Source organism: Chroicocephalus ridibundus, chromosome 18 (assembly GCF_963924245.1).
Source record: "Chroicocephalus ridibundus chromosome 18, bChrRid1.1, whole genome shotgun sequence".
Lineage (NCBI taxonomy): Eukaryota > Metazoa > Chordata > Aves > Charadriiformes > Laridae > Chroicocephalus > Chroicocephalus ridibundus.
The window spans coordinates 1,937,873-1,962,260 of record NC_086301.1 but is presented as its reverse complement, the minus strand read 5'-3'; the positions used below and the strand labels follow the sequence as shown (position 1 = coordinate 1,962,260).

Genomic DNA, 24,388 nt, shown 5'->3' with positions numbered 1-24,388 from the left:
CTCTGCTGGCTACACTTTCTCTGCTCAGTTGCTTTTCCTGTACTGTCTGGTGTTGCCCAGGGCTGTCCGCTTGAGTTGTATAGATATTATCAAGCAACCAGGTCTGCGTAACACTGTGCATCCCCTTACAGAGATACCACCGTAGGTCCTAGCAGCAGTGCAGTTTCGTTAGTGCTGCTTCTCTCTGGAGTTAATTAGGTTAAGTGCTAGAACAGGTCGTGGTTGCAGAGCTAGCTCCCTTACAGACAGCTTACTTGTCTCTGTACTGCTCTGGCTGTACAGGGTAGTGACACCTAACATACAAAAGAAAAGTGGCAAGTTGCATGTATTCCAGCTCACTTCTGGTTTCAGAGAGGCTTGTAATTCCAGTGCACCTCCTATACCTGCCATGCAGAGATGAGCTTTATCTTCCCTGATAAGAAGATGTATCTTCTTTGGCTCTGCCTTCTTTTTGTGCTATAGGAGGGGTTAGAAAAGAAAGACACACTGCAGACTGTGAAAGGTTTATCATCTTTGCACAGATAGCTTTGGAGAAGCCCAAGCTGTGCCACCTGCAGCGCACTGAAGCAGTCTATGAAGTGGTCAAGAAGGTTGCCTGCTGCATTCAGCCACCTCTGCACCACTGTTATTACTCTGAACTCATCGATACACCTGAACCAAGGTGGGACGATCAGGAAATCTCCCACACTGGTTTCTCAGTCACAACCAGCATGGTTTTTTACTGCCAATTAATTTTCTTAATCTATAACTATAATCTGTATACAACCCAGGCGTATCCAGCTGTCAGAGCTAGTAGACTTCTGTTCCAGCTCTAGCATCTTTATCCCAGCAGGTTGTCTTGTCTTGTCATTTGGCAGGACTTTCATCCCCTCTGCAGATAGTTAGCATGTTGGTTTGCTTAGGAGGAAAACAGATTTTGCACTGATGAGAGGGTGCAAAGAAAATGGAGCCAGACTCTTCTCAGCAATGGTACAAGAGAAAATGGATAAAAACTGAAACACAGGAAATACTGACTGAGCAGTAAAAAAAAATAAAATATATATATATTTACTGTGAGGGTTGTTGATCACCCAGAGAGGTTTTGGAGTTCTGTCCTTGGAGATAAGAAAACCCTGTCTGGACACAATTCTGAGTAACCTGCTCTAGCTGCCCCTGCCGGAGCAGAGTTTGGACTAGATAATCTCCAGAGACCTCTGCCAACCCCAGCCATTAACCAGGCACAAATCACTGACCTCAGTGGAGTGACAGTGCTTCTCACTAGTTGGCAAGCTGAGCAGCACCACAAGGGCAGGAATTGGAGTCTATTCACTTGCAGAAAAAAACCCATAAAAACGTGCATGGTACTGCAAGCAGCATGCTCCAAGGAAAAAGAAGGCACTATGAAGGGAACACTTACACTGGTGTTAGGCTTAAAACCAGAAGTCGTCTTCTAAATCCACCAGAGCATGCTCCATAATGAGAGCATCCCACATCCCCTCTCATTGCCTAGTCTCATTTGGGTGACAAAGCTATCAAGTATTTGGAGGGGAGGAGGTGATGTAGTGGTGTTTCAGTCATGACACCAACCAATCTATCCCAGCAATAAGGACATCACTGTGATTTCATCTCACTATAAAACAGATGCCATCTGGGCTACAAAACAAACAAGCAGTTCATTTCAACAGGAACTGAAAGAAAGGAGAGGTGGAGCCTATAGAGAGCAGCTGGTAGTGCCACTAATGGTCAGGGAGCTCCTTGTGCTATGAAGCAGGTTTTCTTCCTATCAGTTTGTTTGTTACAGCAACAAAGGCTTCTGCCATTCTCCCTCCAAACCCACAAGGCAGCCAGTGTATGGGCAAAACTCACGTCAAGAAAGGTGACTGAAAAATATACCTTAGGTTTCTGCTTTGCTGAAATGACAGCAAGTGCTGCTAAGTTTGAAGGGAATGCTGACATATGACATTAAGTATTAGGCATGACGGGCCTGGAGTCCAGGTTCCTGGAGGTCGTCATGTTATTATACTACATTTCAACTCTTCTTAACAAAAACGTAAAAGAGGAGAGAGAGAGACACAAAAGAGAAGTTGTTTCTAGCTTCCAGGACTTGGAAGAGAATCCCAGATGATGTAGTACACATTTCATCTGCATTACAGCTGCTCTCTTTTTTTCTATTTAGAGGTCAAGAAAATACGTTTTTGAATCCAGGGTCCGAGACAGTTGCCAAGGGGAACTCAATATTCTAGAGGGAAATTGTTATTACATTTGCAAAACTTGAGGTTTCTGTAACGACTAAATGTAAAACAAATGTGACATAAGGAGGAGGAAAGAGTGGGTGGGAAAATGAGGAGATGAAGTAGACAGTCAAATCAGGGTTTAGCATGAAGTCCTGAAGTCAGCAATATCCGTTTACAGGACAGAATTTACAACATTGGGTTCCACAGAAGGCACTTGGGGAGCTCTGTGCTGAAGGACTCCCAGGGCACGGACTGCGTGTTGGTCTAGTTTTGTGTGGCGCAAATGTGCTTGGCTCTGCTGTTACTAACAGTAAGAATGAGAAGCCACGATGAAATAATATTGGGTGTCACAGACTGAGACAAGGGGCTATTTCAGGTCAAAGTTCTCAAACGATGCTGAGTTCCTAAATATATCAAGTACATTTACACACTGTTTTGCAGACATGAGCTCATGCTGCTCGTGTTCCAGATTATGAGCCTGCCGCAACGCACAAATTAAGCAGCTACATTCAAAGGTACTGAGCTCACACCAATATTCCTCATATGCAATTCTTGTTCTGCAAACCGTCGCAGGAAATGCTGTCACTGCTATTTATAGACTTATCCTTAGTTTTTCCATTTCCAAACAGAAGAAAATGAGTGGTTTACAAATAACTGAAAGGATTAAGTCTTTTATGATGAGAAACAGGTAGCGTTCCTTGTGCAGCCATACATACAGTCCACCCACATATATAGTGTGCAGGCACTGAGCTGCTCTGGACAGATATTTGAGAATCAAGAAGTCAGAAGTATATATAAAGCTGCAACAAGGCAGACTCTAATTTGCGCCTGTTTTAAGGTATGTGCCAATAACGGTGCTGTCCAGCAGCAAGGGAAGAATCACGCCTTGCAGAGTGGCCACCCACAAGATGCAGCAGCTCCAAAGGAGCAAACCTGCCCCATCTGGCTTTCTGCAGCGGCCCTTGCCTGGGGCTGGGCCTAGTGGCACAGTGCTGTTCTGAATCATAATTCTTACTCTTCCCAGTAGCCTGTGTGCTCTCATATTAGGTTTAAGAGTCAGCAGTCCAGGTGGGACTACGCAGAATGAAAGCGTGAACAGAGAACTGGCCCTCTGTGCTTACTGTGACTCAGAGCCCGAGAGCTGCGGCAGTCTTTTCCCAAAGGCAATATGCTGAGTGCACTACGGTATTTTCCATTTTGTCACGTATGCCTCAATTGATTTTTCACTGGCCACAAATGCTCTGCTTTGGGGTTGTCATTAGCTGCAAATTGATTGGGTTTGAACATCAGCAGGGAGGCTGGTACCGCTCCCATCCACCCCCCAGGACTGCTCTAGCTCACTAGTGGTTGCACGTGCATTTTGCAATTTGCTTTCTTTAGCCTGTCTTGAACTGGTTATCATGACCTTCCTGGTAAAGACGACTGTCCCCATAGTCTCAGCTCTCAGACAGAGGTCTGTTACTGAAGAGAGCTGATAGAAGTGTTTCAGGAAGGGCTTATGTGAATATTAATGCTGGCAAGTGAGAGGGGTGCTCCCTCCTGCAGTAGTTTGGGTGGTGTGACAGAGATCATAGGGCCTGCTGCTGTGTCCTTGGATGCTCGTCCTTCTGACATGGGCTGCGTGAAGAGGCTGAGATTTTTTTAATTATTTTTTTTCCCATTTTACTGTATACTCCAACGAAAGCGTCTGTCTTTGTTGAAACCGATGTGTTTTAGAAATATGTGGCAACTCTGACAACACTTCACATATACACAATAGAGGCAAAGTGCCTTAGCGTCAAAACATCCTGTTGTGACGTTTTCGGAGTAGTTTGCGGGGTTTCATTTCAGAAGGTTGTTTTGAAATGAAGGTTTTTTTCAACATCAAAATAATTTGAAAAATTTGACAGCCTGCGCTTTGTTACAGTAGATTTTTTAAAAACTCTTTCATTCCTTTTATGGAATGTGTACAAATGTGAAAGGAAATGGAAAATGAACCTCTCTTCCCTTCTCCTTGATCTGGAGGTTCCTGCATCAAAAAACATTTCTTGTTTAAATCTTGTTAGCTATTCTCTAATACTAAAGATTTTTTCCTCCCTGTGTCTCACATTACAGACTATACCATTTATGTGGGCAAATTAATCTCTGGAGCTTGCAAGATGCAAAGAAATATTTGACAGCTGGGAACCAAAGAAATTAAGGAAGAGATTTTGCTACCTAAAACCAGGTAAGTGTATGATATTGTTTATAAGAATGCCAAGGTCAAAAAATACTGCATCTTCAAGGATCAAAATACCTCTGAAATCTGCCTGTGACTTGCACAAAAATCTGTAGTAAGGCTGAAAGCTGGAACCAGATCTTTCTAAGTGCACAGTCTTAACCAAGCAAGCATTAATCTTCTTTTGCTCATATGCATCAATAACCTCAGGCTACAGATAAAAATAAGAAGACACTTCTCTCTAATCAGAGGCACTAAGGAAAAGAGCTATCTGCTTTACAGAAATGCTACAGTCAGTGGCTTCCCTGGTTCATTATTGCAACACAGCAGGTAGTTTGAGAATATTCTTTCATAGAATCATAGTATCATCTAGGTTGGAAAAGGCCTTTAAGATCATTGAGTCCAACTGTTAACCTAACACTGCCAAAACCACCACTAAACCATGTCCCTAAGCACCAGGTCTACCTGTCTTTTAAATACCTCCAGGGATGGTGATTCAACCACTTCCCTGGGCAGCCTGTTCCAATGTTTGATAACACTTTTGGTGAAGAAATTTTTCATAATATCTATCTGAAACCTCCCCTGAAGCAACTTGAGACCATTTCATCTTGTCCTCTTCATCCTTAGAAGGGGTTGGCTGCAAAGCTTGCAGTGAGGATCAAGGGGCCACATTCACCTCTTGTTTTCACTGGTATCCAGGGAGAAGTGGGAGCTCTGCACGTGCAGTGAGCTAGCTCCTTGTGGGACATGCGCAGGCCTGGTACTCCACATGCACCTGTCTTGCTCTTTTCTAACTACAGTTTTTCATTCTGTTCTCTCCCCCCGCCTAACTGCATACATATTGATTTGTCTTCAAAACAAGGCATGAAAAAAATCCTCAGAGGTGACATAGTGTCTGCTCATTGCAGCTGCATAAAATATTTCACCCATACAATTGCACAGGTGGGTTAATTTTAAGCATGCCAACCAGCAGTTGAGTAAGGAGACCAAAGAACAAAACACAGGATGTTTGGTTTCTCTTTCACAAGGCTTCAAATACCCAGTTACTTGAAACAAATTGTCAAAGGCATTTTATGACACAGATAAATATTTGCAATATAAAATCATAGCTTGAATCCTTAACTTGCGTTATCACCAAAGCTGACACAATTCAATGCTTAGTAAAATCCAGTTAAGCCCAGTCACCTTTCTGAGGCTAGCGCCATGTATTCTCTGGATGGTACACATTAGGTCATGCTAAACCGACAGCTCTGAAGCATGGAGACATTAATTTGTCCCAAGAATAGACACACCGATATGACCTGTGCCCATCCTGCCTCTGGCTCTGAGCATCAACCTGTTTGCACAAGGCCAACTATGTGTTAAGTGAGGGTTATTGGCCAGAGCTGAGTCCTGACTGTCTGTGTGCAGACGCACAAGACAGAGCCTAGTGGGACGTAACATTTTTATGGAAGGGGCATTAAAAGGTTTCTGGAGAAGGAGACTGCAAAACAATTTAAAAAAAAAAATCCCATAAAGTTTCAGTATTTTTGATACAACAGTAAATTTATAAAACGATTGACCGGTTATAAATGCAAAGAAATTAATGTATGGTTTTAAGTTAGAAATACAGGATAGGTAATACTGACCCATAAACGCTTCATTTGGGCACAGAGAGACTACTAATTCTCATGATTCTTCATACCACAAGACAGAAAAGTGATCATTCAAGTCATGTATGATGAAATCTAATGTTGTGGTGTAATTTCTTCCCATCGATTGGGTCCTACCCTATCTGGGATGATTTATAGGAATAACTAGGGACAGGAACTTACTGCAGTATTGCAAGGGCCAGTTAAGTTTATGTGCTGTACTGATGTTCAGTTAATAGATTTTAAATTATAGTCTGTGTAGTACTCCTACTGACGCAAGCTTACCGTGAGGGTCTGAACAGAAGAGGTAGGTGGTGGAGCTAGTACAGCTGGCAGTCACCTCACCAGTCGCATTTGGATCACTTGGGTATGACTAGTTGTCAGCAGGAAAACGGAACAATCAAAACAACTTCCAATCATAGCAAAAAAGGACCACAACTCAAGGGTGTAAATCAGCACTGTGTACTTAAAAAGCAATGGTGTTACACTGATCTATGCTAGTGAGGGTCTGGATCAGAAGGCAAAGAGGTTAATATTCCTTTCCTTTAATAGAGAGATGAAATACAGAACCAGTGCTCGGGTGTCTGGAGCAGTTCACTGTTCAGAGAAACCAAATTCCTGTAAGCAGACCTGAAAGATGGCATAAAATTTACAATCACTGCTACCACCGTCATTCACGCTATTATCACGCTCTGTGCCTCAATGGAGACAGTTCTACAGTCAAACAGGGTCTTGCTTCTGCTTTCTGCTCTTGGTTCAGTAAAGCTAAGACATGGAGGGCCATAAGCATTTATAGAGAGGCAGAGGCGCCAGCAGGGAAGCTGGAGAGAAGAGAATGACTCTTGGTTCCATTCGTGAGCTGGGGTTAACCTGAAAATGATACAGTCAGAACAGTGCAGCCTGCAATGGTACATTTGCATTTCCATGGGAATCTCATCCCTCCAGAACAAACACAGAACCCAGGGGATGACACCGCAAGGCCAACAGATATTACAACAAGGCAGCGTTATGGCTGGTGCTCACTTCTGGTATATCACCTGCAATTACAGGAGCTCAAGATCGCTCTGTGATTCATTGTGTAGAAGTTTTCAACATGGTGCAACCAAAACTAAATAGCAGTTCATATTTTTTACCTGCAATTCTGTTGGGTTTTAGCCATGCTGAATGCATAATTTCTTCTATGTAGCAGAAGCAAGAAGCTGCTTGTTTCTTGGAGGATTAGGTGTGGAAGTTTTATTTTTCTAAACGTTTTGTTGAATTTCAAAAAGAAACAATCAATTAAATCACAGCAAAAGGGAATTGTAGCAAATGAACACTTGTGCTCTGACTAGAAAGAAACAAGGCTTCAGTTCATGGATCACAGACAAGAGCTATGCTTTTTAAGAAGTTCCAGTGACTCTGGCTGCCATAATTCTTGGATTCCTGTGTTGGAGGATTTTTTTCTTCCTAACTTAGACATTGAACTGAGCTTGCTCTAGACTCAAAAGAAAGATATTTTCTCTGAAGGTTTCTTTTGTCTTTCTCTCCACTGACAAGAGAGGGAAATTCAAGTAACCACGTTCCTAATGAAGGCACTTGGGTCACAGCTCTGACACCTGTACATTACTCGATCCAGATCAGTCATGGATTTGTATTGCTTCAAATTATGAGATCAGTCTAGAGTTTAGGCTAACTATTGGTTTTACATCAGTCAGGACCAACAGACACAGACATAGTACAAGTCATTAATAAGAATATCAATGGAGAAATGCCAAAGGTGTCAAAAGTTGTGCCTTACACTGCAGTAAATGATGGCACAAGGTGCGGAGCACAGGTGAGAAGGGCTATTTGGAATTGACTGACTTCTGCACCTTGTGCATTCACCCATGTATGAACACAAATTGTGTATGTCCCTGGGCTTGAGAATGTGCTCCAAGATATGTCAGGCAACTTGGAAACAGCAGCTGCAGTCTTCAGGCACTGCAAGACTAAGCTGAAATCTGGCAAGTATTCCTGTTCCCTTCAGGTCCGTTTGGATGGCGTCCAGGGAGGGTCTGCCGCTGCTCCCAATATCTGGGAAAGCATTGGGCTATTGCTGAGGAAGCTGTGGTTTGATCCATAGATCTGATGCAGATTCCTTTTAAGACTTATTGCTTAAAAATCTGTGTCTGTATCATTTCATTTATTAAGTGAGGATCATGCTCTTTCCTTTGTCTGTCCTGCATGTTGACAGTGCAGAAACTATCTAGATTCATGCATACACACAGCCCACAATACAAAAGGCTCTCATTTTTCTTTGTAGCATTAGGAAATATGGAAAATATGTCTCATGGGCTATGATTCCCACCTAGTACTGGTGCTTTTCCCAATCAAAAGGCCAACAGAGAAAAAGGAAAGGCTAGTGTTTTCTTATTCTTCCAGTTTTTCTGCCCCATTTTCTCTGCCTTTGTCCCCATTTTTGGTATAGCTTTTCTCTTGATATCTTCTTTGATGACAAAAACAGAATTTCAATTACTTTTGCTTTGCTTTCTCTCTGTTTTGCTACCTGTGGCTGTGGAAATCAGCAGTACACAACCATTCAGTTACATGATCTGAATGATTTTTTTGGAAACAAAAAGGAGTACGTTTTTCATTAGTTGCCTGGTCGCAGCCGCAGCCCCTGCCTGTTCTAGTCTGGGCATTTGAATACATTATTTTCGGAAGGGTAGCGTTGAAGAAGCTGTCAAGAAAGGAGTGATCGTGTCTGGCCAATAGTCGAAAATGTGACCCTTCAGTCACATGCATTCAGGGCAGTTTGGATCCCAGCGATTTGGTGGCACTTCATAATAATCTTTCCTCAGGATTAATAGTTATGCTGAACTATTTTTACACTTAATGCCACCATTTTGCAAAATGCCATTTCCTTCTCTCCTCCATGCACAGCCCACACATACCCAAACATCCCCCTTATAGCCATCATCTGTCAGACATACGATTAGCCTGACAGTGTGCACACATCCATACATTCCAAAAGGGTATGTTTGCATTAGTGTTTCTTCTAGTACTGAGTCAACCTAACATGCTACAGAATCAGAACAGCAGCATTTTGCACAGAATAAAATGCAAGAGAGAATGGCATCTTTTAAAGCAATAAGTGAGGACTGAGAAAGCTCAACAGTAGCACCTGCATACTGAAATATCGCTGCTCTGCATCCTGGCTAGGCAGCCATGCTTAATCCCTGCATTGTTTCAAATGTACAGCACGCATCAGTGTTCTCTAGCTAGGAACAGCAAAGGGAAGGATAAAAATCAATCCACGCTGATTCCTGTATTTCTTTCTTCTCCAATGCTTATCTCTCTTTGGGTTTAGTGGGTTTTTTCACTCTCCAGAGCCTTCTGCTAATCCTCCAGGCATGCCTTGCAAGCTCTACTGGTTCCACAGTCCAACTCTTCCTGCTTCGCAACAGCTCTGTCATTGGCAATAATGAAAACAACTGCTTTCTTCCCTCTACTCAGTGGCCTATCAGCTGAAGTCAGTGAAATCTCCAGGGAAGCCAGTTGGCAGGACAGCTGCAGGTTCTGCTTCCTTATTTATAGAGGCATCATTCAAGAGGATTAGGTACCCAGTTCTGGAATGGGGCATCAGTCTGCCCTTTCTGGCTCTAAAGGCATCATGCCTTGCTACAGGTCCTATCCGCTTACAATGGAAACCAGCTGATGAACCTGGGAACTGCTTTGTTTCTGACTCTCTTTTGTCCTGTGAAGATAAGAAGGGGTTAACCTTTGCAGGAGGCAAAGATTATTGCTTCTTCATTGTTCTGTCAGTGAAGCAATGCAGCATTTACAGTTCCTGGCTGTAGTTAGACCTCTGAAAGATATGGCTGCTACTCAAAGATCACAGGTAGCACTCATCCATCACCTGGAGATACAGTAAAGAGAGACAGGCCAATCTGTAGTAAGCAAGTTTATTTCGTCTCTTCTGACATCTATGGATTAAATAGCTGCCAAGATGATACAATAAGGTGCTTCACCAGGAGTTACTTTCTGAACTCATCAGGAATTGATGAGATGAGCGCATGCTGAAGCTGTTGCTGGTCCCTGTCCCAGTGGCCGCTAATGAAGGAACAACGGTGAGCCTTTACTGTGTGTTGGACTTGTGTTAATACACCAGGATTTCTGGCTCACTAGCAAGAAACAGAACACAGAGAAGACTCACTTCATGCCAAGGCTTCAGACAGGCGGTATGTGCCCTCCCTTCCCCCATCGTCATCTGTTCCCGAGTCGATGGAGGCAGCTGCTGATCTGGATGAATGAGCCAAATTCAGTGCCAGTAAGGGAAGCGTCTGCCTGACTCAGGCCACCAAACAGCATCTGCCACTGGCGTTGTTTCTGAACGACGTCAAAGAAAGGATGAGACCTGAGGGGTGAAGGTTTCATTGTAGCCCCTGAGGATTGTCTTATTTGCCTCACCCCAGCAGCACTGCTTTACAGATACAACTATAAACAGCTACTGCACGTTAAGAATCAAGCTAGCATGTCTACCTAGAGGGTAAATGGTTGGTTTTCCCCTCACACACTCCCCAAAGGTAGCAAAAGAGCTGCTTTATCTGCAAAAATCAGGTCACCCACCGTGCTCACACCTTTGTTTGACTAACCTTCCTAGGTCTGGGAAATAAGAAGTTCAGGGGTTTCCCTCAGCACAATTTTCCCATGGCCTCAAAGGGCTGATTAGGCTGTGCTGTTTATGTAGGGCACAGAATGGAAGGCAGGTAGGTGGAAAAAAACCCACAACCCCTTCTTCCAGAGGCGCTGTGTAGCCCTCTGGGATTTCCCACCACTAGGGAGCGACCTACTTTGATTATCCTGGCCCTGATTATCTTCTAAGCCTCCTTTTACATTAGAGCAGAGTAAAGAGGCCGGTTAGGGTGCAATTCTTCATGGGATGCCTTGGCACATCCCAGGAAAGATGGAAAAGAGAGCACAGCGGCAGCTAGCATCTCAGTAGCTCACAGACAGCATGCCGTCAACTGCTTGAGGGGGTACAAATCCATTTTTGTCTTTTTTTTGGCCCTGAGAAAAGAAAGAAGAAAAAAAATGCAATTTACCATTTGTCTGCATCACTTCAAGCAAGACAGTCCATCCAGGCACACAGTAACTTCACTCACAATTTCAGGCTCAGAGCCAGACACTTCTATCCAGGCCATCAACGCGTTTTGGATGGGGAGTCACAGTGGACAACAGAGTCTCATAGCTATTGTGGGCTTCATCATAAGGTGTCAGCATTAAGCCTTCTCACTACCTCATCCCCTGCCAGAAAAATAATTTCCTTGCATGGTGTCTGATCACCCAAGTGTCAGAAACTCAAAGGCAGTTCAGAGATAACAGAAGTCAGTGCCGTTAAAGAGACTTTCCATCCCGTGCTAAGCTTAGTCAAAATTAACCGGGCCTGAGGGGTCAACTTTTTGTAAACACGTTTAGGTACAGTTAGATATCTAATTCCCAGAGTTGCCTGTGAAAAACTCACCTAAGGCTTGTCTGAATCCTTAGGTACTGAAATACTTTTAAATAACCATTCAAAAATCTTGAATTCTGTGGTCAGATAGAACACTTGAGCTGTCATTTACAAATCCTGGGTTTTTTCCTAATAATGGGATTACTGGAGAAGTTTTGCAGTAGCTTTGAGAAAAGTCAGTCTTTCATAACCATATTTTCATCTCTTAAAATGGGGGAGGGATGTACAAAAAAATCCATCTTATTAAGATAGACAAAGTCTATTTGCGTGAAGAAACTGAATCAATTTTCATTACCATCCCATACACAAACGAAATATGACAAAGGGATTCATACAGTTCAGTCACATTCAAGTGACATTGATTAGTTTGCTGTTCTGTGGATTGCACGCAATTTCAAGGGCTGTGTTGGTTTCCTTATGGTTTAATGGCAATTTTAGGTAACCTTGTTCCTTGTGTGGTTGCTTTATGTCTAAAATATCTGCAATACCTGCTGGCAATATCATCTGATAGATGCCTAGAAACATTGCTTAATTCTGTTAAGACACATGCTGGCATTAAACAGCAGCAGAGTTCGCCAGGAAAAAGAAAGTTGATTGCAGTTTGCAAAGGGAGTTGCAGAATGGCTTGCTGGGTGAGGATCTCTTTGCAGGGAGATGTGGCTGGACTAGCTTTCCTGAGGGCTGTTGAAGGACTATGGATTATGGATACGAGAATCAGCTCCATTCACTGTCTCTGTGAGCTGCGCAGCGAAGTATGATGTGCTCTGCCAGAGAGGCGGAGCCGTCGGGCAATGAAAGAGGAATTAATACAAGGAAAGCTGTGAGGGTTTCCCCAGGTTGAAAGATGGGTTCCCAAGGAAACTCCACCACGTGACCATGTGATAAATCTCCTGGGATATACGTGGCATATGCAGTCTGATGTCTTCACTGCAAGCTTGGAACGTGTGGCCAGCAATTGCTCGTGTCTGCCCCAGCACAGCAGGAGCTGAGATTAGCGGGCGCTTCCCAAAGCTGTTTTTCTGGCAAGTTCAATTCCCTGACCCCTTCTGTGAGAAAGCTTCACAGATCAAGGAAGCAGTGTGCCTCCCTCTTCAGTGCCAGAAGGATTCACATGAGGGAGAAATAAGCAAACTGTCTTGCCAAAGACAGAGGAGAGAGGATGGAAATTATTTTCAAACTGTATTTTTGCAAGTGCAGGGAGAGGCTTTCACTGCTCCGCTTCTGTGGAGCTCCTCGCTGCCAGACTCAGGCCAGCTTCTGAAACTCTGCCGGTTAACACATGAGCAAAAAATAATTTTAAAATTCTTTCTGGCAAAGAAATGTTTTACTTTGTCCTGTCAAATTGTAATCAGATCTCAGGAGAGAATTAAATGTGTTTTGGCACACAAAGAGGTCAGGCTGCATTTTGATGGTACTGCTTGCACTTTGTCCCTCAAGCAGACTGAGCATTTGGAAGAGCAACACAATTTATTCCTGAATGAGAGGATGAGAAGAACATTTGGGTTTAACCTCTCCATCAGCAGACGTTTTAAAATACTCCTGGCAAGCTGTTCCTTTCTGAGAAAGGAAAATACTAGGAGTACTTCGCAAAATATCAGGAGTTGGTGGTACGCTGCTCTTCCCGGGATCTAATCACTGTAGTAGGTCAGCACAAAGATCAGGAGAGGCTGAGGTCCCTTGATAGGAGACAATACCTGATGTTTCAGGTAACCCGTCCCACAATGTGATTATGCATGCTGCGAAAATCATCATTCAACCCCTGCCCAATGAGGTGGCATGGGGAAGTGCAGTACACTCTTTTCCAGCCCTGGCGTGAACACCTGCCAGCAGTGTGCAGGTGATTTACTGGATTTACTGATGTTTGTAGGAAGCTCATGGGCACACACCAGTGACCTGAAAACAGGCCTCTCTCTTCATCCCCTCCCCAACCTCCCCCTCCATGCCATTCAGACATGAATGTCTGAATCTCTGAACAAATCTCTGAAAACAGAGATTTTTGTCCTTACATGGATGCAGGGGTGGGTGGAGTCTGGTGGGAGCCCTGCTCAGCATCCTGTCCTGTGCAGCGTGGGAGCACTTGCACCATGTTCCACAAAGCTAATATACTCCACGTGGAACCATACTCAGTTGGCTTTCCTCAGTTGAGGTAGTGCCTGAAAGGAAAAAAAGTGAAGGGAGTGAGCAGAGAAAGCGTGCAGGAGTTTCCTGCTCTCTCTTCTTTTGTTTATTATCACCTTCCTTTAACACACCCAGGCTGTCCTCAGGAAACTTGTCTTCTCCTCCACCATCCTGCATAGTTTGAGGAGTAAACAGTGCATCGGCTCAAACTCCAAAAGTAAGGAAAAATCTGCAACACATGGGCTTGCTAATTACTGAGAGCCTTGAAAAAAAAGCTTGACATTTTCAGGCATTGCTGAGGGCAAGGTGGATGCCTGCTCACCCTCTTCTCCCCTGGATTTTTAGGTGCAGACCATGGTGTGTATTTCTAATGTCACTGGGCTATAAAAAGAAGTGTATGCATCACTCCATGGCTCCTTAGGAGTGAATAAGTGATCAGATTGGAAGTGTCATCCAAGACAGGCTCGTGCAGCCAGACATCACTGCTGCTTCAACACCACCACAGATCCCACAGTGTTGAAGAGGGTGACATATCTGCTGTTTGCAGATGGGTAGGAGGCATTTCCAGGCTGCTTTAGCGTGTGAGCGGCAGTAATCCTACAGCATCCCTGAGCCAGACAGTGCTGCTGGTTTATGCAACATCATGCCTTTGGGAACTCACCCAAGGCATGCTTCAGAAGCAGAGGGACTAGAGAAGGTCAGTGGGCATTTCTGTGTCCAGTATGGTCTCTGAGGGCAGGAAGACAAAAGCACAGGTAGCTCAGGGAGTGCATTAAGTGAACTGTGTCTCTTTTAAACACAGTTTCGTCTGGTTTGGGACCATCTAGGGCTCTGTCCCGTGAATACCATCCTGGCCTGGATCTTCAAAGCCCAGTTCCAGAAGGTACAATGTGAATTTCAGCTAAAGACATGGAAATAAACCTCTTGCACCACATTGCTTTGAGGTCTTTCTCCCACAGCAGTCTTTCAGGGAAACTAGAAGATGGAGCTAGGATTTAATCTGAAAATGATAGGGTATGAATCTACAGGTCACCCTTGTAGAGCTCAGCAGGTGGGACATCAGCATGTTACTTTCTCTGTAGCTGAGTTCTGTTTTATCCTCTTTCTCTGCAGAAGAGATGCTGGCCCCCCTTTCTCTCCTTCCAGCCCGTCCTTCTTACTAATGCACTGTAGCCCATGACCCCTTGGATAAAAGATGAGAATACTAATTGCTTGGAAACACTTCACAGAAAGTGGACGTTAAGTGGACTAATGCAGAACAGCAATGGAAATTACAACATGGACATCATGAGAATCCATCAAAACTAATGAGATTAGAGCGGATACCACAAGAATTCGTAATGATCTACTCTGTGCCCTAAAATTTTTGTCACTGCATCTGAGCCATGCTCTGCTCTTCTCCTGCCCTCTGCTTGCACACTTTGAAGAGCACAGACAAGGGAGGACCCCAGGAGCCTTTCATCCTGCTCTGTACCTCTCTTATACAACCCTTGTTTCTAATTGTATGCAGACACAACAGCAATGGCAATGACTTCATGGTGAACACCCCTAATGAATAAATCATCCTAATTTCAAGGCAAAGTTAGCACAACCATCCACTGTGTCATTTCCATGAATCTCAGTGATAAAGGGCCATGCTTGTTGAGACATTGCTTATGCAAATGCAATACAGCACTGATGAATGTAAGCAAAGTCCTACAGTGCCAGGACAAGGCAGGCCTGTGCCAAAACTCCTAGGAAGCGGCTGTTGCTTTGTTCAAAGGAATAAGTGATGGGCTGGGGCAGTGAGGCGCTCAGGAGCCTGGGACTGTACTGTTTGGTTATTTCAGATACAAGGTTATGGTCCTTAATCTTTAGGAACATGGTTTCGTACCAAATATTTCTGATTTATAAGCAGCAATGTCTCTCTCAGAGTTCTTGGAAACTGTGATAGGGGAGAGGGTATTCTAAACCAGGATGATCCAAAGATCAGCTCCTTTATGAGGAGATAGCAGCCTATTGTGAATTCGGTGTAAGGTGCTGGAAAGGACCACGATACTTTGGATTGCCTTCATTATTCTCCATAGCCTAATCTAATTTAACACCTCACAAAGCAGGGCTTTGCTGAAGAGGTAAATGTTTTCAAGCAGATCTCATGATTATTGTGTCTGTGCTGATATTCTATACCTTGATGTTACTGTTCATATTTTCTAGAAGCCTATAAAAGAGGTCTAGAGCCAAACAAGGGTTAGTTCTGTGGTGCTAGATGACTTATGGGTGAAGTGTAAGAAAAGGCCCTGCCACAAACAGCCAGAAGGGCGAAATAGCTGCACAGGGGATAGGACAGCAGAGAAAGGCAGAGTGATTTCCTCAAGGTCACGCAAGTCACAGCACAAAGCTGGGAATAAGCTTGATGACTCACAGGGAAGTGCAGTATATTGTCCTGCTGATACAGAAGTCACTGATATCCCTGACTAACCCACCACATGAAGAAATTATTTCATGCTCTGGAAGTCTCTGGCACCAAGTATCAGCCAAAAAAGGTCTAAAACACCGAAGTAATTCAATATATGCCACCAAAGGTTTTCTGTTCCCAAAAGGTGCCAGGCGCAATTGATTTTCTTTTACAGTTGCTTTCTTTGTTAGATGATGTCATGGATTATTTATCTCTGAAGGCATTAAATGATACAAAGCACTTGATGAGTCAATGGGAAAAACAGTCTTCAAGACTAGCTGGTGCAAGAAGAAAGGACCATAAATTCCCTAGCCTCAGTGTTTCCAAGACTTGAAAGCAATTGCATTGCTCTCATGCAGCGAATGCAAGGAGAGTTGCTCTCCCACTGCTCCCAACTCATGCAATCGAGCAGCTTCAGTGCTTGGTATTTGGGTTTCAAAGCCTACCAGTGTCAGCCGTTGCTCTAGAAATCAGCACCTGAAGGCTCCTTGGACTGGTGCTATTCACGTGTGCCTCAGTGGGCCAAGGCTGGAGCAGAGGTGCTGTTCCCTCTGCAGCTGAGCCAGTGAAAGGCATAATTTTCCCTAGCGCATAACACTGTTTGAGTGCTTGACCTACTAAGCTCTACGTTGTCACAGCGCATGTTGGTACCCCCTAACATATTTCTGTATTTTATTAGGTTCGTGCAGTCCCCCTTTGTAGCCTCAAAACAAAGCAAAAACATGCCTGAAGCACACTGATAAAGGGCTTTTGAGTGGAGACACATGAATCATATGCTATTTCACAATTAGCACTTTAATTTCGAACATTAATTAGGGTGCTGGTGTTTGGAGAGTTTAGATCTCGTCAACCCACTTACATTGTTCAGAGAAGACCTAAAGAGATACTGAAGTTTGCAAATAAATCAAGAGGAAAAATGAAAAGTCAGTACCAGCTGGAGCCCATGAGCTGAATACTGGTCACCTGGCAAATGCTTCACAAAAAAAGGCTTGCTTACTAGAGCATGGGAAGAAGCAATATTTCAGTTACAATAACATGACTCAAAACAAATATAAGTACACTGAAGAAAGAGGGTGGTTTCATGTGCAAGGCACAGGACAGACTAGAGATGGGAATCCACAGCCCAGCTTTGGTTCACCAAATAGTTTTCCTAGGCACTATCACAGTTATCCTGTCAAGCTCTAACATCCTTTAAAAAACAACATTATTCTTGTGCAAGAGGAAAAAAATTTACTTATTTGGAGGTGTAAACACAATAACTAAAACCAAAAGTCTGTAAAGAGGCTTGGATGTGGATTCATTATGAATACATTCTGATGAAATGAGATTTACTGGCTCTTCATTACATAAGGAAGTGGAATGAAATCTGGAAATAAAAACAGATGGAGATCGGCACATCCCAGACATAATATAAACAGGAGTACTACTAAGCAGTAGCTATAGGTGAAGCAACAAATATATTTATCCTAAGAAATTAGAGACACTGAAAACACCTGCTGCTTTCCAGAAAGATAAAAGCCAAAAGAAGATAATCCCTCACAAGCCACAAAAAGACAAAATGAAATTACAAAGAAGTCATCTGAAAAATACACCTTCATCATGGCAACAGCAGCATGGCCTTGATCGTATTCTGAGGACCACCTTGTATATCAGTCGGAAGATAGCGAGGACATCCCTGCAGCAAGAGCATCCAAAGTAGGGTTTGGAATACAGATGACATGTTGTGTTTTGCAGGTTGAATGGGAGTTTTAGGGAGCAAGGAGGACTTCACCAGGTCACACTTACTACAGCCTTTCTGGCATGTAAAGGAGGACTTTCCTCTTTCAAGTGTTTCATCTCAGCATGCAGGAGGCAATACGTCTCACCTCCTCCCCTTTTTCTGTCCCCTGGCACAGAAAAGGCAAAAGACCAAACCCTGAGAGTTTGCATTGGAGACCACTGCTGGAAAATGCACAGCAGACTGGAGAATTGCATGAATGTGATTTATTTCCCTTTATGTCAAAAAGAAAAAAAAGCTGCTGTAGAGTGCAGGGTCCTATTACTCAGTACTCTGCATGGTGTTCGACGTGATTTAAGTGGCAGAAACCTTAATTGGGGCTCTAAACAGGCTTCCTAATAATGCAGTTCAAACTACTGGGAAAGACACATTTGTCTGGTCAAAGCAAATGGAATTTGATTAGTTTCCCTGAGGGACCCAGGGAGTAAAACAGGAATGACACGGAAGAGACATTAAGTCCAGCAGGACACAGCTGGATTATTCCTCTCATATCCTTTATATCTTTTAAAACATCTGTCTAGACTGCAGTGAGCCTTGTAGCTTACAGATGCAAATGATAAATTGCAAGTGAAGTCTGTGGAAGAAATGAAAATTGCAAGCTAGATTCTCCCCGGGAAGGATCAGCACAAGACCAAACCCATCAGTTTGAAAGGGTTATTTCAGGTTCATGAAGCTGTAATAGAACTCGGAAGATCTTAGGAGCAAAATTACACTGGATCATGATCATTTATGGAGGCAAAAGCTTGCAACGTCAGAGCTGCCTGGTTCAAAGCATCTGTTTGGAGAGGCTTTGTGGAAACGTGTATTTTATATATGACCTTTAAAGCTTTAGCGCTGACTGTGCCCAGTAATGCGTTCCAGAGCATCTGTAGTTCCCTCAGCCAGCAGCAAGCAATACATGGGAAGCAAGCAGAGGAAAAATACTATGTTGCTGCAGTACTGGGAAGAATAGTATGCAGATAGTGGAAAGCAACCAGCTGATGCCGAATCCAGCTGTGTGGAACGGAGATGAAGCTGATGTAAAAAGCAAGCTTTATGGAGAAATTGTTTCCTTGAACGCTCATTGATAGGTTGTCTTTGGTTTGCTTCGCTCGCAAGGGACGCGGGACACATGGGACGTGCGGAGGCTTCTCTGAATGGGGGGCGCTCCCAAGCAACCGAGCCCGGGGCCGCTGATTGGATGAGACGGAAAGGGGCGGAGCCTGCGCCCGGCAGCGCGGGAGAGTTAAGCAGGTGAAAGCAATCGGCCCAGCCGATTGTAACGACGAGCCTAGCTATTTTCCAGCAGCAGCATGCTGACCATCCTCCAAAAAGCAATGTCATCTGCTGCTCCTGAGCTGCTAGCACCTGGTAGAACCAATGCAGCCACGCAGACACGGCTCCTGTTCCAGCATGTGACCACCCAGGTTTCTGGCTGTGGGATGTTTGAAGGGATATCTGACTCCAGGACTGGTTCCTCCACCAAAACTTTGGGGTTTTACACCATGGAAGAGCCTTCGAGACACAAGGTATGCAGGGGTCTGATGGGGTGGGGAAAACATGTCTTTGGATGTAAGCTGGAGGGACTGATTGTGAGAGCTTTAAACTAGAATCAGTGGGGGAAGAGGGTACTAGCAGGATTGCAGCAGGTAAGCCAAGGGCTGGCATGGCATTGCCTGAGGGTGGCAATGCTAGTGGGAATATTCACACCACTCCTGCGAGTGCAGAGGTCTCAGGAGTGCATCTGAAATGCTTGTACACCAACGCACACAGTATGAGAAAGAAACAGGATGAACTGGAAGCGTTGGTCAGCTCCCAGAGCTATGATATCATTGGTGTAAGTGACACTTGGTGGAATGAGTCCCATGACTGGCGTGCTGAGATGGAGCGCTACAGGCTGTTCATGACGGATAGGCAAGGCAGGCAGGGTAGAGATGTTGCACTATGTGTAAGGGAGGACTGAGGACTTTGGGTTTGTCTAGCTTGGAGGAAAGGAGGCTGAGGGGTGACCTTATGGCTCTCTACAGCTTCCTGAGGAGTGGAAGTGGAGAGGGAGGTGCTGAGCTCTTCTCCCTGGGATCCAGCGATAGGATGCCTGGGAACGGTTCAAATCTGCACCAGGGGAGGTTCAGACTGGACATCAGGAAGTATTTTTTACAGAGAGGGTGGTCGAACGCTGGAACAGGCTCCCTAGAGAGGTGGTCGATGCCTGAAGCCTGTCAGTGTTTAAGAGGCATTTGGACAATGCCCTTAATAACATGCTTTAACTTGGTCAGCCCTGAAGTGGTCAGGCAGTTGGACTAGCTGATTGTTGGAGGTCCCTTCCAACTGAAATACTGTGTTCTATTCTGTGCTTATTTCTTTGGGTAAAGGCATTGCAGTCCTGAAAGAGGCAATTTTATTGATACAAGCACTCTTCACATGGGGGTGACAGCTGAGGGAAATGCAGGTTAAATCGATGGTCTTCTCTGGTAGAAGCAATAGCAACTACTTTGCCTGTATCACTAATATAAGCCAGAGGCCTCTTCATAAATGCACAGCTTTGCATCTTTCTCAGCCTTGAAACCAAGATTTGTACTTATTGGTTCAATTCTTATTCTCTTCCCAAAAGTTTTCTATGATCTTGCTCTGCAAAGGGAAAAATGAGCAAAACAGTGTATCTGATTTACTGTCTCCAAGAGCCTAGTTACTAATGCAAACAGGCCTGTTTATTTTATAAGTGCTTGTACACATAATATTCAAATCAAATATTGGTTCTGTAGTAGGGACTCATAATGGGATAGTTTTTTACTTGATAAGTAGCTGAGTTTCTGTGGGCATTCATATCGGGCTCCATAGAAACAAACCTAAAGTAAATATTTGGCCATCTCACCTGTGATTTTGCCTGCTTCTGCAATAACTCTTGAAATGCAACAAATCGTGCAACCTGTTGTGGTCTTCACCTTGCAAGTTTTTATCTCAGGCGGGCATGGATGGCAACAGAGTCTGAGGCAAGTAAAGTGTACAGTTCATTCCTGTGCTATGTTAATGATAAATCAAGGAACAAAAATAGAACACAAGCAAGACTGAAATCACCAGCTCAGCTGCCTGGAATAGTGTGTTTCCAAAATACCCCAGTTCCTCTTTGAGCCAGGACAAAGATGCTTTAGATGCTTTTGCTTTTCTCCTGCTACTCTTTCTTTTTTTTTTTTTTTTTTTTTAACTGAGGTACTCAGATGTTCTGTCCAGAGAAATTTCACTCTTCTGACACTGTCTGTTGACTTACGCTCTGTTTGGGTTCCTTGTGCAAAAGTTAGCAGCAAAACAGTTCTATAATTGTCTGATACACCAACTTACTAAAATGCGTGGACCAACATGTTAATAAAAAAAATACTGGCTTAAAAGCTACTTGGCCTTTCTTTAAGGATCACTATTATTTTTCCTACACGAAAAAACAAGCTCCTAGAGGAATCTAAGGACTGCAAAGAAATGGGCTGGAATTAAACTACAGGAGGTTACAAAGGGAATCTGTTGTTGCCCTAAATTGCTTCCTCATTCCTGAAGATTGCATACATTAGGCTCTCTCCTCCCACTCTGCATCTATTTTTCTATACACGGATATATAAATACAGTTACTATTTTAACTGCCTTATAAATACAAATGTTGCCAATTAGCCAATGGTTTGCACAATGCCTGGAAAATACAAAATCAAAGTATTCATCCAAATCCACATATGGACAGATCCTTAGTTGGTGTCAATGCTTGCAGCTCTGTTAATTTTTTTGGACCTGGGCCACTTTTTGCCTGCTAAGGGTATGGCTCAGGGGAATCCAACTGAAAGGCTCTCTTTAGCTTCTCATAAGTTACAGATCTGGACTATTGCTCTTACAAATGTTTTAAAAAAAAAAAAAATAATCTGGAGTACGTTAGATGTTGGGACTGCTACTCTGGTAAACAATCACATGTTGGAATATTTTCCTACTACCTCAAATCCCATGAAGCAGAAAATGCAAAGCCCGTTCTCTCTCTCCTGTTTATGTTGGGAGCAATAACGCTAATTTTCAAATTTAATTTAACATATGTCTGAAAGTTGCCTGATTGCCCCAGACAAAAATTACAATTGGCAGCTCCAGTTTCTGGCATGGCTGAATTCAGAGTGGACTATCTATGCAGATCAAAATATAAAGCAGCACCACTGGTGAGGCCTGGAATACAAGTTGTTCCCGGACATGTGCCCAAATCTTTGATGTGTAATCACAGCATAGGTCAGGAAAGCGGGAAAGGAGCAAATTCAGCTACATATTTACTAGGAAATGAGAAATCACTCTCAAGCATGTGACATTACAGGGCTGAATCAAAATAGGAGTTTAACAGAAGATTAAATTTGCAGAAGCTAAGATTTAAATCCATCAAACTTTAAAACACCTGGTCAATTCAGATGCTGTGTGTCTTTCCTTAAAAAGAATATTCTCAAGGCAGCATAATTTGGATAGAGCTTGTTACTGGACCATGAAGTGGAAGTATTCCTGCCTGGCTTCAAACATCGGTTTTGCAATTGTAGGAACAAATGAAGTTGAACACTAGCTGAACTCACCAAAGGGCATTTTAAAACCAAGAGAGGAGAGAAAATGAAACATAGAACAACAAACAGAAGGATAAATAGTAATCATGCCAATGAAGCATGAACAGCCACCCACAATGATGGGTGCTCCCTTGCAAAAAAACATCTAAGATAAGAATGCAGAAGAAAGAAGAAATTTTTCCACGCAAAAGTTAGTATTGGCATACTGGGGGAGGCAGCATACCACATTGAACCAGTTCTCTCATGAGTTAAGGGAGCCCTCTTAGAAAGTCCCTCTTCAAAGGATCAGATTTTGGATGCAGATATAAGCAGCTGGTTGTAGAAGAGCCCCAGGGGTCACTTGGCTTTGCAGAATGGTGAAAGAAATGTAAATGGGTTTGCTAAACATGAAACTGTCACCTCTAAGGGCTTTTATTAATTAGTCTATGACTCAGTTGCTGATGTGAAATAAATAAATAAAGCCCGCTTAACATCATCTCTTGATTTTGCTTTTTCCACCTGTAGTTTCTGGAAATACCTTTGCATGAGGACCTGTATATTCCTTTCCTTGACAATTTTGCCTCAATTGTATTTTCTTGTAGGCACTAAAGCCAAGGGGAGTTAAGAGTCCTTGATGTTGTGGTGAATCTTGCTCTCTCTCAGGAGGTACCTCCACAACCCTTGAATATGAGAGGTTTTTCAAATTCTTAAATGGATGTGCCCTAACATCATCCCTGTAAACAGGGCAGATTTAGTAGTGGAGCTGGTGCTAACAAGATGTCATTGGAAAAAGGGGAGGACAGAAGCCTGCAAGGATTTATATGAAATGTACTGTGGTCTCAAGGATCTCTTGTTCAACTGTCCCAGAACTTACCTGGACAACAGGATGTCTCTGCCTTCTCACTTCCATGCCCCAGTTGGAGCTCACTGGGCTTAATTTTTCTTACTGAGTTCCAGTTTAACAGGAGGAGCTTTTATGAGCTAGTCATCAAACCAAGGAAATTAAAGTACCCTCACAAGCCAAAAATTACTTGCTTTCTGTAGAGTTAATCAACTTCTTTTTCTTTGGGTAGAGTCGTAATTTGGAAACTGCTTTGAGAAAGGCAGAGTTGCATGGGAGGGGTGGGGGGAAGGGTCATATCTTCAGCGGGCATAAATCAGTAGAGCTCTCTTGAGTCAGGGAACCCATGTTGATTCATGCCTGCTGAGAATCAAGGCATAACTTCTTTGAATGCATGAATGCACTATTTGTAATCAGCAAATAAAACCCTGTTTTACATAAGAGCCTAATTCCTATGAAGAAAGAATGTATGAGGCATTGAAAACTTTTTTTTTACGTTCCAATCTCTGTTATTTGGAAAGCACAAAAATTAGGTTGTATGCAGTATATAATTTATTAAAACAATTTTTACTGACGATGCAGTCTGGTCTCAGGGACAATAATGTTGGAAAGAGAGGTAATGGAAGCTTTGAGAAGAAGAAAATCTATGACCCCTTTCTCAAGACTGTGGGGCTCTTTCATCCCTCTCGTGGATGATATATGGGGCCTGGCAGACTACCACTGCAGGCAGCTACGCTTCCTCTTCTCGCCCAGAATGGAATAACCTGGGCCTTTGCAGAGTTAAAAGCTTTGGGGATGGAAGTTTGATGAAAGTCTCCGCTATAGGTTTGTGACCCAGGTAGGGCAGATACTGGTGTTATTTCTATTATAAAGAACTCTATACAACTATTTGTGTGGGCATAGGCACAAGAGATGCATTGTTTGCTCACTGTTTTACAATTGGAAGCATGTTGCATCAGGAGCCACCAGAAGCAGGTCTTGGCTCAGATGGAAAGGAGGTAGGAGACAAGTCAGTGTTTAAAAACCTGAAGAGGAGTAAGGGCCATAAAAATCCTGATGCTCATTTTTAATGCTGCAGCTTTGGGGCAGGTTTTGAAGACTGGACCCCCTGTATTGTACTGCAAATATGCATACATGTGTTGTGATTAAGGCGCTCTGTCTCTGCATATGCATGTTTATTATTAGTT

The 24,388-nt window shown here is 43.4% G+C and overlaps 1 long non-coding RNA gene across 2 annotated transcripts in view; it reads left to right on the top strand.

Moving 5' to 3' along the window:
• LOC134525008 (uncharacterized) overlaps nucleotides 1–24,388 on the top strand; it is a 202,066-nt gene that overhangs the window by 163,460 nt on the left and 14,218 nt on the right. Inside the window, exons 3-4 of one of the 2 annotated variants that reach the window (XR_010073663.1) lie at nucleotides 4,308–4,419; nucleotides 14,743–15,167. This is a non-coding gene — a long non-coding RNA (uncharacterized LOC134525008). Of the gene's footprint in view, nucleotides 1–4,307; nucleotides 4,420–14,742; nucleotides 15,168–24,388 lie in introns of those variants that run through there. The other variant, XR_010073662.1, reaches the window with a different exon arrangement.